This window comes from Pinus tabuliformis, chromosome 9, assembly GCF_031772625.1.
Source record: "Pinus tabuliformis cultivar Carrire ecotype Pingquan chromosome 9, CPIR1, whole genome shotgun sequence".
Taxonomy (NCBI): Eukaryota; Viridiplantae; Streptophyta; class Pinopsida; order Pinales; family Pinaceae; genus Pinus; species Pinus tabuliformis.
In genome coordinates this window covers 1,226,851,780-1,226,861,779 of record NC_142307.1, presented here as the reverse complement: position 1 = coordinate 1,226,861,779, position 10,000 = coordinate 1,226,851,780, and positions in this window count along the sequence as shown.

Below are 10,000 nucleotides of genomic sequence, written 5' to 3'. Positions count from 1 at the left end.
CTTGACTCTCTTTAAAAATATAATAGCTTTTCTCATCATGATAGAATATGGCTTTGCGGCCATACAAGTATGGACTCCCTAAAACAATTCCACATATGTAAATAGGTACAACATCAAGCTCAATCTCATCTATAAAGTTTACAGTGATGGTGATTTTCACTTGACATTTTCTTGTCACTTGCAATTTCGCATCTTCAATTACCCAACCCAAATGCTAAGGTTTAGGATGAGGTATAGTTTCTAAGATTCGTTTCTTGACAATAGCTTTAGAAATAAGGTTGACTTGGGATCCACTATCAAACAATGTATCACCTTTTGTATGTTTTGTAATGACCTCGATATGAAAAAAACACAATTCTTTATTTATCATTATGAGACTCAATAAGCTTACTTGAAGAACTAGTACTTGCATTAGAATATTTACCTTTCATTTCCATGGCTATGATTTTGGTTTCATCACGTGAATTAGATCATAGATCTTGATGAGTTTTAGAAATAACATTTTGTTTACCCATGTTATTGAACTTGTTTGGTCTAATTTCTAGATACAGTTTCCAACAATGGTCTTCATCATGGCCTTCTTTTGAACAATGTTTACAAGTAATTTTCTCTCCCTTTTCTTGACTCTAGCTTTATTTTTTCCTTTTCTTTTAAACTTCCCCTTTCCTTTATCTCCAGACTTGGATGGTTTCTTTATAGCCTCTTGAGGAGAATTCTCACCTCTTTCTTCTAAATGAGTTTCATGAACACATCATCTATATTAGTAGGATTAAGGAGAGTGTCTTTTGAAGAAAAATCGACACCCAAGATTAAAGCTCTTCTTCTAAATTCTTATGTCTAACTTTGAATACCCTCACCTTTAGCTTGTCTAAAATTTTGCAATACATAATTTCTTTTCACATATAAGCTAATTGATAAATTTGTCTTCTTAATGTAGGGAAAAAATCATTCAAAGAAGAGATAAATTTCCACTTTTATTCAAATATTATTGAGTTCTATCCTCCCACGAGATAAGAGATGCACTTTCCAAATGAAGAGAAGCAAGTTGGATATTTATAACATCATCATTAATACTTTGAATCATGCACTAGAGTTTAATTTAACGAACCCAATTATCCATATTTTTTTTAGACCAGGAAATAACTCCCCAAAAACAATTCATTAATATTCATTTAGGTTAGTCTTTATTATATACAATAGGGAGAGACTGTTCATTTCATCTCCCGCTGACTATTCATATTCTCTATTATTTATTTACATCAATTTCAATTATTCACCCAATCCTGATGATTAGGTGTCAACATTCCCCCCCTTAATTTGAAGGGATGTTGGTGAGTCCAAACATCGTTTTGAATCTTTCAAGCCTTTCTCTTCCAAGTTCTTTGGTGAAGATGTCTGCACTTTGCTCATTAGTGGAAAAATGGTGGAGATGGATTGTTTTGGCTTCAACATGATGTCAAATTAGATGATATTTAGTATTGATGTGCTTCATTCGATCATGGAACTTTGGGTTCTTGGCCAACTTTATTGCCGAGGTATTATTAATCACGAGTGGAGTCGACTGTACTTGTTTTACCTGCAAATATTCAAGAATTTTCCTGAGCCACACAATTTCTTTTCTTGCTTCAGCTGCTGCCACATATTCTGCTTCTATTGTGGAATCTGTTGGAATTGATTATTTGCGTGATCTCTAGGAGACAGCTCATGATCCAAGACTCGTAGCATAACCTGAAGTAGAAAGGCCAGTTTCTTTGTCTCCATCAAAGTCTGAATCAGAGTATCCAATCAAGCTAAAGTCGTCCACCTGTGTATACTTGATTCCAAAGTCTTGAGTTCCCTTCAAGTACCTTAGAACTCTTTTTGCATCAAACCAATGTCCCTCACAAGGCTTTTGAAAAAACATGGAGAGGATGCCAACAGCAAACGAAATGTCTGGTCTGGTAGTAGTTAGGTAGTTGAGACTTCCTATAAGCTGTCTATACTTTGTTGCATCCTCAAATTCTTTTCCTTCAATGGATGTGAGCTTTAAGTTTTGTTCCATTGGAGTAGTAAGAGGATTGCATTCTATCATCCCAAGCCTATTCAACAGATCTCCAATGTACTTCTTTTGAGAAAGGAATATGGACTTTGGATGTTGAGTTACTTCAATACGAAGATAGTAATGAACATAGCCGAAATCATTCATTTCAAAACCTTTCCTCAATTCCTTCTTTATCGATGCAATGTAGCTTTCATTTTTCCCTGTCATCAAAAGATCATCTACATATACCACAAGATATACAACTATTTTGCCAACTTTCGTGACAAGTAAAGTTTCATCATCAAGATCATAATGTTTGAAATTGAGTTTCAGAAGATGCTCAGTTAGTTTTTCATACCAAGCTCGCGGTGCTTGTTTGAGGCCATACAAGGATTTCACAAGTTTGCATACTTTATGTTCATGTCCTTTCATAGCAAATCCTTCAGGTTGGGACATAAAAACATTTTCTTTTAGATCTCCATTCAAGAAAGTAGTTTTTGCATCCATTTGATGGAATTTCCAACCATTCTGAGCTGTTAGGGAAAAGAGTGTCCGGATGGTAGCCCATTTTGCGATGGGGGCAAAAGTATCCTCATAATTGACCCCTTCCTTCTGTGCAAAAACTTTTGCCACAAGCCTGGCTTTGTGCTTGTCAAGTGAGCCATCTGCTTTATACTTGTTCTTATAGACCCACTTGCAACCAATTGGTTTGGTTCTTAATGGAGGATCAACCAGCTTCTAAGTGCCATTCTTTATCAGGGCATCATACTCCTTTGCATCGCTTATTTCCGATCATCATGAGAAGCAGCTTCTTTGAAGGAAGTTGGTTCGAAATCTATAGACAAATTCAATTCACAATCATAAGAAACATCCATATCAACATGTGAATCAGAGTCATCTACATCACATCCATTTTGCCTATTTGAATTTCTAGTTCATGTCTTTCCAACCTCATCAGGATGAACACTTTCAAGTGTCTTTATCAGCCACTTTGGAGGACCTTTCTCAGATGGTCTAGGCTGCTCCGTTGATTGAGTTGGGACTAAATCAAGATTGAGTCTTCCAATTCCTTCAATCACATCACTTAAAGCATCATCCATTGTTGGAGTTTCATGCGGGGGAGAGAGTTCTTCAAAAGAAGATTCCACATGTTGATCTACTATAGGAATCCCCCTTTCAAGATGTGGAGTATGATTATCAAATTCTTGAAATGATTGTTCCTTTGTGAATCTATCCAAGCGATCAAGTTTCCGCTCAAGAACATTGTCATTTTTGGATGATTCAAGAAAGGTTACATCTCTAGATACAACAAAATTTTTATTGACTTCATCATAGAGATGGTATGCTTTGGAGGTGTTTGAATACCCTAGGAAGATACACTTACGAATTCTCGCACCAAGTTTGTTTCTATGTACCTTTGGTATTAAGGCATAACAGGTGGAACCAAATACCCTGAGATGCTTTACCAAAGGAATGTGCCCATACCAAATTTCATACGGAATCTTGTTTCTGATAGCATTAGATGGAAATATATTCTTTATATATACAACACATAGAACTGCATCAGCCCAAAACATCATTTTTGCATTTTTGAAGAACAACATAGAGCATACCATATTTAAGATTTTCCTATTCATTCTTTTAGCTACACCATTTTGTTGGGTATTATAAGGCACAGATGTTTGTTGTTTGATCCCATGTTGGCGAAGATAGTTTTCAAATTCATTTGAAGTGTATTCTTTTCCATTATCAGTGGGAATAGAACCAATATGAGATTGTGCATCATTTTCAATCCATGTATGAAAGTTCTTGAATGTTTGAAAAGCATCAGATTTGTTCTTCAATAAATAAACCCAACACATTCTCGTGTGGTCATCAATAAATGTCATCATATATTTATTTCCATTTGCAGAAGAAACAGGCATTGGACCACATAAATCTGAATGAATGAGTTGAAGTTTTCTATGTGCTCTTGAATGTGAATCATGAGAAGACTGTTTGCTATGCTTTCCTAGAATGCAAGCATCACATTGCTTAAGTTTCCTAGGAATTGTAGGCAAACCAGCAACACCATTTTTCTTTAACAAGCGGAGGCTGTCATAGTTCAAACGTCCAAATCTAGCACGCCATAATAAACTTGATGGAAGTGTACCTTCTTCATAATGAGAATTGTATGAGAAATGTTGTACACGAGCAAAGGTACCTTATAGCTTGAGAAGCCTTTCTTCTTCTATTCCCCTCATGACAAGTGAGTGGTTAGATGCTTTTCTCACCTAAAGCTTGCCATCAAACATATGAATGGAGTGACCTTGCTGGCACATGTGGACCAAGGACAACAAGTTTCTCTTCAGCTGTGGGAGATATAGAACATGATGCAGAAGAAAGTCTGGAAGACCAGGCATTTTGAGCCTAATTGTGCCAAGCCCTGATGGTTTGATTTTTGATTGGTTTGCAAAGTATACTGCTCCATCAACATTGTCAGTAAATTCTTCAAAAAAATCTTTTCTATGAGTCATGTGGAAATTTTCTCCTGAATCAAGCAACCAATATTTTTTCCAAGAAGCAAGTGAAGCATTGAATAAATCTTCATTTACTCTGTTATTACATTGAGCCACAACATAATGAGTGGATTCAGGTGCTTTACCTTTGTCTATGTCATTAGTTTTACCTTTTTGTTGGTTTCTTTGCTGCTTAATCTTTTCCCATGGTAACCTGGATGTAGTGGCATCATGTGATCCATTTCTTTTGCATCATATGTAGTGGAAATCTGACTTTTCTCCTTGAGAGTGTCTACCCCCCCTTCCTTTGAAATATCTTACTCTTCCTCTTTGACCACCTCTTCCTCTGGAAGAATCTTGAGCATGATTCTTTTCTTTATGAGCAAGGCACACAACCTCTTCAGAAGATTCAGGGGCTATCTTCTTTCCAAAAGCTTTCTCTCTTTCAGCAATTTTTTTCATAAGAGAGTCAAAGGTAATATCTTTGAGATTTCCATTTGCTTGCAATGACTCAAGATAATTGAAGTAAGTAGGATAAAGTGCCTTGAGAAAAGCAATAAGAGGAATATCCAATTCAAGCTCAGTGCTTTTGATATCATGCATTATAGATTTTACTTCGAATGCAAGAGCAAGAGGATCATTATTTTTCAATTCAAGAGTGAAGAGTTTAATCATGAGTTGAACAACTTCAAGTGCAAAATGTGAGTCATAGAGTTCTTTTAGCTTTTTTAAGGCTTTGAAAGCAGTTGAAAATGGTGTAATATGGCAACTCACCTCTTCACTTATAGATTCTGCAATTAATGCATAAGCTTTGCTGTTCTTATTTTCCCAAATGATGAGCTCTTTGTCTGAGGTAGGTTTTTCTGGCTCTTTGTCTCTGTCTCCAATACACACTCCTTTCCATAACTCATTGAAAATGAGGGTTTGTTTTATCATCCGGGACCACCCAGGATAGTTCTCCTTGCCAATAAGAACTATTCCCACAATAGATATGATTGAATGCATACTGTAAAAAAAAACTTCTGTTGACAAAAATGTGCTTCAAAGCTATCCAGAAATTTCAATATTTCGATGAATAGTGGAGTTCCAGTAACGTTCACGGGGTACATGCATAGAAAAATACAAACAAAATCTATATGGAGTCTATTGAAAGATATGGTGGCATCATATGGAGACAGTAACAATATTTTGGACAGAATTTGATATATTGATGGCAGGTGACCACATAGTAAGTTGAACAGCAATATTTTACAAAATGGGGTTAATTTCTAGGAACATTACTGTTGGCATTATGATTCTGGTATGGCTTTATGATACATATGTTTTACTTGATGGCAACCCACTCATCTCAGATGATAAATTATAGTGCAGAAAAGTTCACGCACTTATATGCAGAGAAAAGCTTATTCTATGTAGAGAAACGTTCACGCACTTATATGCAGAGAAAAGTTTATTTCATGTAGAGAAAAGTTCACGCACTTTTATGCAGAGAAAAGTTTATTTCATGTAGAGAAAAGTTTATTTCATGTAGAGAAAAAGTTCACGCACTTTCATGTTGGAGAACTTACCTTTGGTCCATGGTAGTTAGTCCTTGGTATTTGAACCTATGGTTTTGGACCATGGTACCTCGTCAAAAGTGTGTATATGTTGGAGAAGTTACCTTTCGTCCATGGTGGTTAGTCCTTGGTATTATTGAGCCCCATGTTTTTGGGCCCCTTGTATTGGTTATCTATGGTATTGATCCATGATTTTAGGAAGAAGCTTGCCTATATAAAGCAAAGGAGATCACTTGGCTAATTCATTCTTGCAAATCGAATATCTTAAGATCTGAAATATTGGGTTATTGTTTTAAAAGTTTGATCTATGAAAGGGAAGTTGAAAGCAAATCTGTGAAGGGTGATCTCTCGAGTGCTGTAGCTGCGGAAGTGCGGAGGCACCACAGAAGGTGCAGTGTGGAGGCGCCACAGAAGGTGCAGTGCAGAGACGCCACAGAAGGCGCAGTGTGGAGACGCCACAGAGGCGCCACAGAAGGCGCAGTGCGGAGGCGCCACAGAAGGTGCAGTGCGGAGACGCCACAGAGGCGCCATAGAAGGCGCAGTCCGGAGGCGCCACAGAAGGCGCAGTGCAGAGGCGCCACAGAAGGCACAGTGCGGAGACGCCACAGAAGGCGCAGTGCGGAGGCACCACAGAAGGCGCAGTGTGGAGGCGCCATATAAGACGCAGTGCGGAGACGCCACAGAGGCGCCACAGAAGGCGCAGTGCGGAGGTGCCACAGAAGGCGCAGTGCGGAGTCGCCACAGAAGGCGCAGGTGCGGTGGTCGCGGCGCCACAGAAGGTGCAGGTGCGGAGGTAGTACAGATATCCGCATATCTATACCAGTGAAGTTACGATCCCTGCTTAAAATGTGTTTTAACTGCCTTTGACTATTCTGCAGGGTTTTGGGTGCATAACTGTTGTTTAGTTACTGGTATTGAGTTCAGATAACAACATGATTAATGACTTATCTTTATGTACTAGATCTGGTTGATAACTCTCATAATATCATTGTATATGTATGGATCTGGTGATTCAGAAGGTTGTTTGATTATGAGCTTCAATGTTGTTGTTGGATCCAGTTTGAAAATTTATGAAAAGTGGTCCTTGAAAGAAAAGAAGTAGGGGGTTGTAGCTCCCTTCCAGGAGAGACTGGAAAACGAGAGAGAGTTGTAGCTCTCTGCAGGTTGCAGCCTGCGTACTGGTAAAGGACTGCACTAGTACAAAATCATTGTAACAGGAGTTTCTAATTTGAAAGAAGATAGAGACATATTGCAGCAGGTGGTTTTCACCCACATTGGGTTTCCACCTTATATCTGGTGTTCTTTGGTGTGACTATCTGTTTTTCTTGTTCATGCTCATTATTTTATGGTACTGATATGAAAAAATAATTCAAAGTGTAAATAAGGAAGATTTGTTAAAAGAACCTGATAATACTGATTCACCCCCTCTCTCAGTATTATTTTCAACAATTGGTATCAGAGCAGGTCCTTCAGAGAAGCTTGATCACTTGAAGGTAGATCATTCATCATGAGCAACTACGAGAGAGAAGCATCAATCAAGCCACCAATTTTTAATGGGATGAACTTCAATTATTGGAAGATAAGAGTTACTCCCTATCTTCAATCTCTTGGTACAGAAGTTTGGGATATCATAGAGACAGGCTACAGTTTTCCTTCAGCTACTCCTACAAATTCGGCCGAGAAGAAGAAATATGAAACAAATGTGAAAGTAGTCAATACTCTATTGGGATGCTTATCCCAATCGGAATTCGTGAAGGTAATGCACTATAAATCCGCAAAAGAAATATGGGACAAAATTGTCACGAGCTATGAAGGAGACGAACAGGTAAAGCGTGCTAAAATTCAAACTTTCAGGATTCAGTATGAGAATCTTAGAATGTATAATGATGAAAGTGTGGCTAACTATTTCCTTAGGGTAGATGAAATTGTTAACTGCATGAAAAACTTGGGTGAAGAAATAAAAGAGGCTATTGTGGTTGAAAAAGTCCTAAGATCCTTGTCCCCCAAGTTTGAATCTAAAGTGTCCGCTATAGAGGAAAAAGCAAATCTACAAACTCTGACCATGTCTCAACTACATGGAATTCTAATTGCTTATAAAATGAGAAAGGGAGGTCCATCAGACAGAAGAGAAGCGGCTTTCAAGGCTTCAGGTAAAGGAGATTACTATGAAGCAAGTCACGTGCCAGAAGAAGAAGAAGAAGAATCAAATTTTGTCAGAAATCTTCAAAGGGGTTCTGGAAGGTTCAGAGGTAACTTACCTTTTAAATGTTTTTCTTGTGGAAGAGTAGGTCATTATGCTGCAAAATGTCCTTATAAGGATAAAGGAAAGGAACCTGCTAGATGGAACAAGAAACAGAGTGCAAACAAGAAAAGTTACTACACTCATGAAGATAGTGATGGTCTATCGATTAGTGATGAAGATGAACAAGGTAATGACTATAAACTGTTAATGGCATTTGAAGATGATGATTATATGGATGCTATAGATGTGGATAGCCTTTTTGAAGAAATTACTAGACTCAAGAGATGTATAGAAGAAAAGAATATGATCATTGATACTCTACAATTTCAAATTGATGAAAAGGAAAAACATCTTGAAAAATTAGAAGGTGAAATTGTTGGTCTTAGAAAAGAGATTGAGAAAACAAAAGCTATTAATCTTAAGTTTGTCAAAGGATCTGAAACTTTGGATGAGATTATCAAGGTACAGCGTTCTCCACTAAACAAGACAGGTCTGGGCTATAATGGAGAAACTTCTCAAGCAACCACTTCAAAAAGTTATCTTGATGCAGCAAGAAGGAATGAGCAAAAGCACAATGAAGACCATCAGGCAAGGCAGGGACGAATTGCAAACAGAGACTATCAAGGGCAATCCGTTTTAAGGGTGAACAAAAGCTACAACCAGCCACAGGTAAAATCTTCTCAATTTAGTTCAAGAATGGATGACAATAGAAATTACAATCATTTGGCCGGTAGATTTGATAACCGCAGAAATTTCTTCAATGGACAATGTTTCTCTTGCCATAACTTTGGTCACAAAGCAGCTCAATGTGTTGCATATAAAACAATCATGACTGGAGAAGCTCAAAAACAAAGAAGTATGATCGGGATTACAAAAAGGACCTATAACAACTTTTCGGCTCTTGAAAATGAAGTTGAATGTTCTATTTGCAATAACTTTGGTCATGAAGATTCTGAATGCAGGAGCAGGTTTCAGCAGACAAAGGAACAAGCCTCAAACACCAAAACATGGAGAATAAAGGAACCACAAACAGAAAGATGTGGGATAGCATTCTATGCAGAGGGACAGGAAAATCTATGGTACATTGACAGTGGATGTTCGAAGCATATGACAGGTGATAAAGAAAAACTTGAGTCATATTCTGCTCTAGAAAAGGGAAAGAAAGTTTCTTTTGGAAATGATACTCCTGCAACTATAAAAGGAAAAGGCACTGCTCAGTTAAAAGAAAAGGTCAAGGCTGGAAATGTTTTGTATGTTGATGGATTGAAACATAATCTTCTAAGTGTCAGCCAGATGTGTGATCAAGGAACCGAGGTGATATTTAGAACAAATGGATGTCTTGTTCGTGATCTTGATACAGGTAAAACTGTGATCAAAGGTAAAAGAACTCCAAATAATCTATACGTATTTGAAGAAGGACAACAACAATGCTATCTAAGCAAGGATGATGAACACTGGCTATGGCATCAGAGGTTGGGGCATCTAAGCTTTTCACAAATAAGGAAAGCATGCAAATATCAGGCAGTTCGCGACCTTCCAGATATCAAAATTCCAGACAACACCATATGCAAATCATGTCAGTTTGGAAAGCAAACCAGAACTAGTTTTCCAGAGAAGGAAGGATCAGCTAGCATGCCTCTTGAGCTAGTACATACAGATACATGTGGTCCATTCAGAAAAAGAA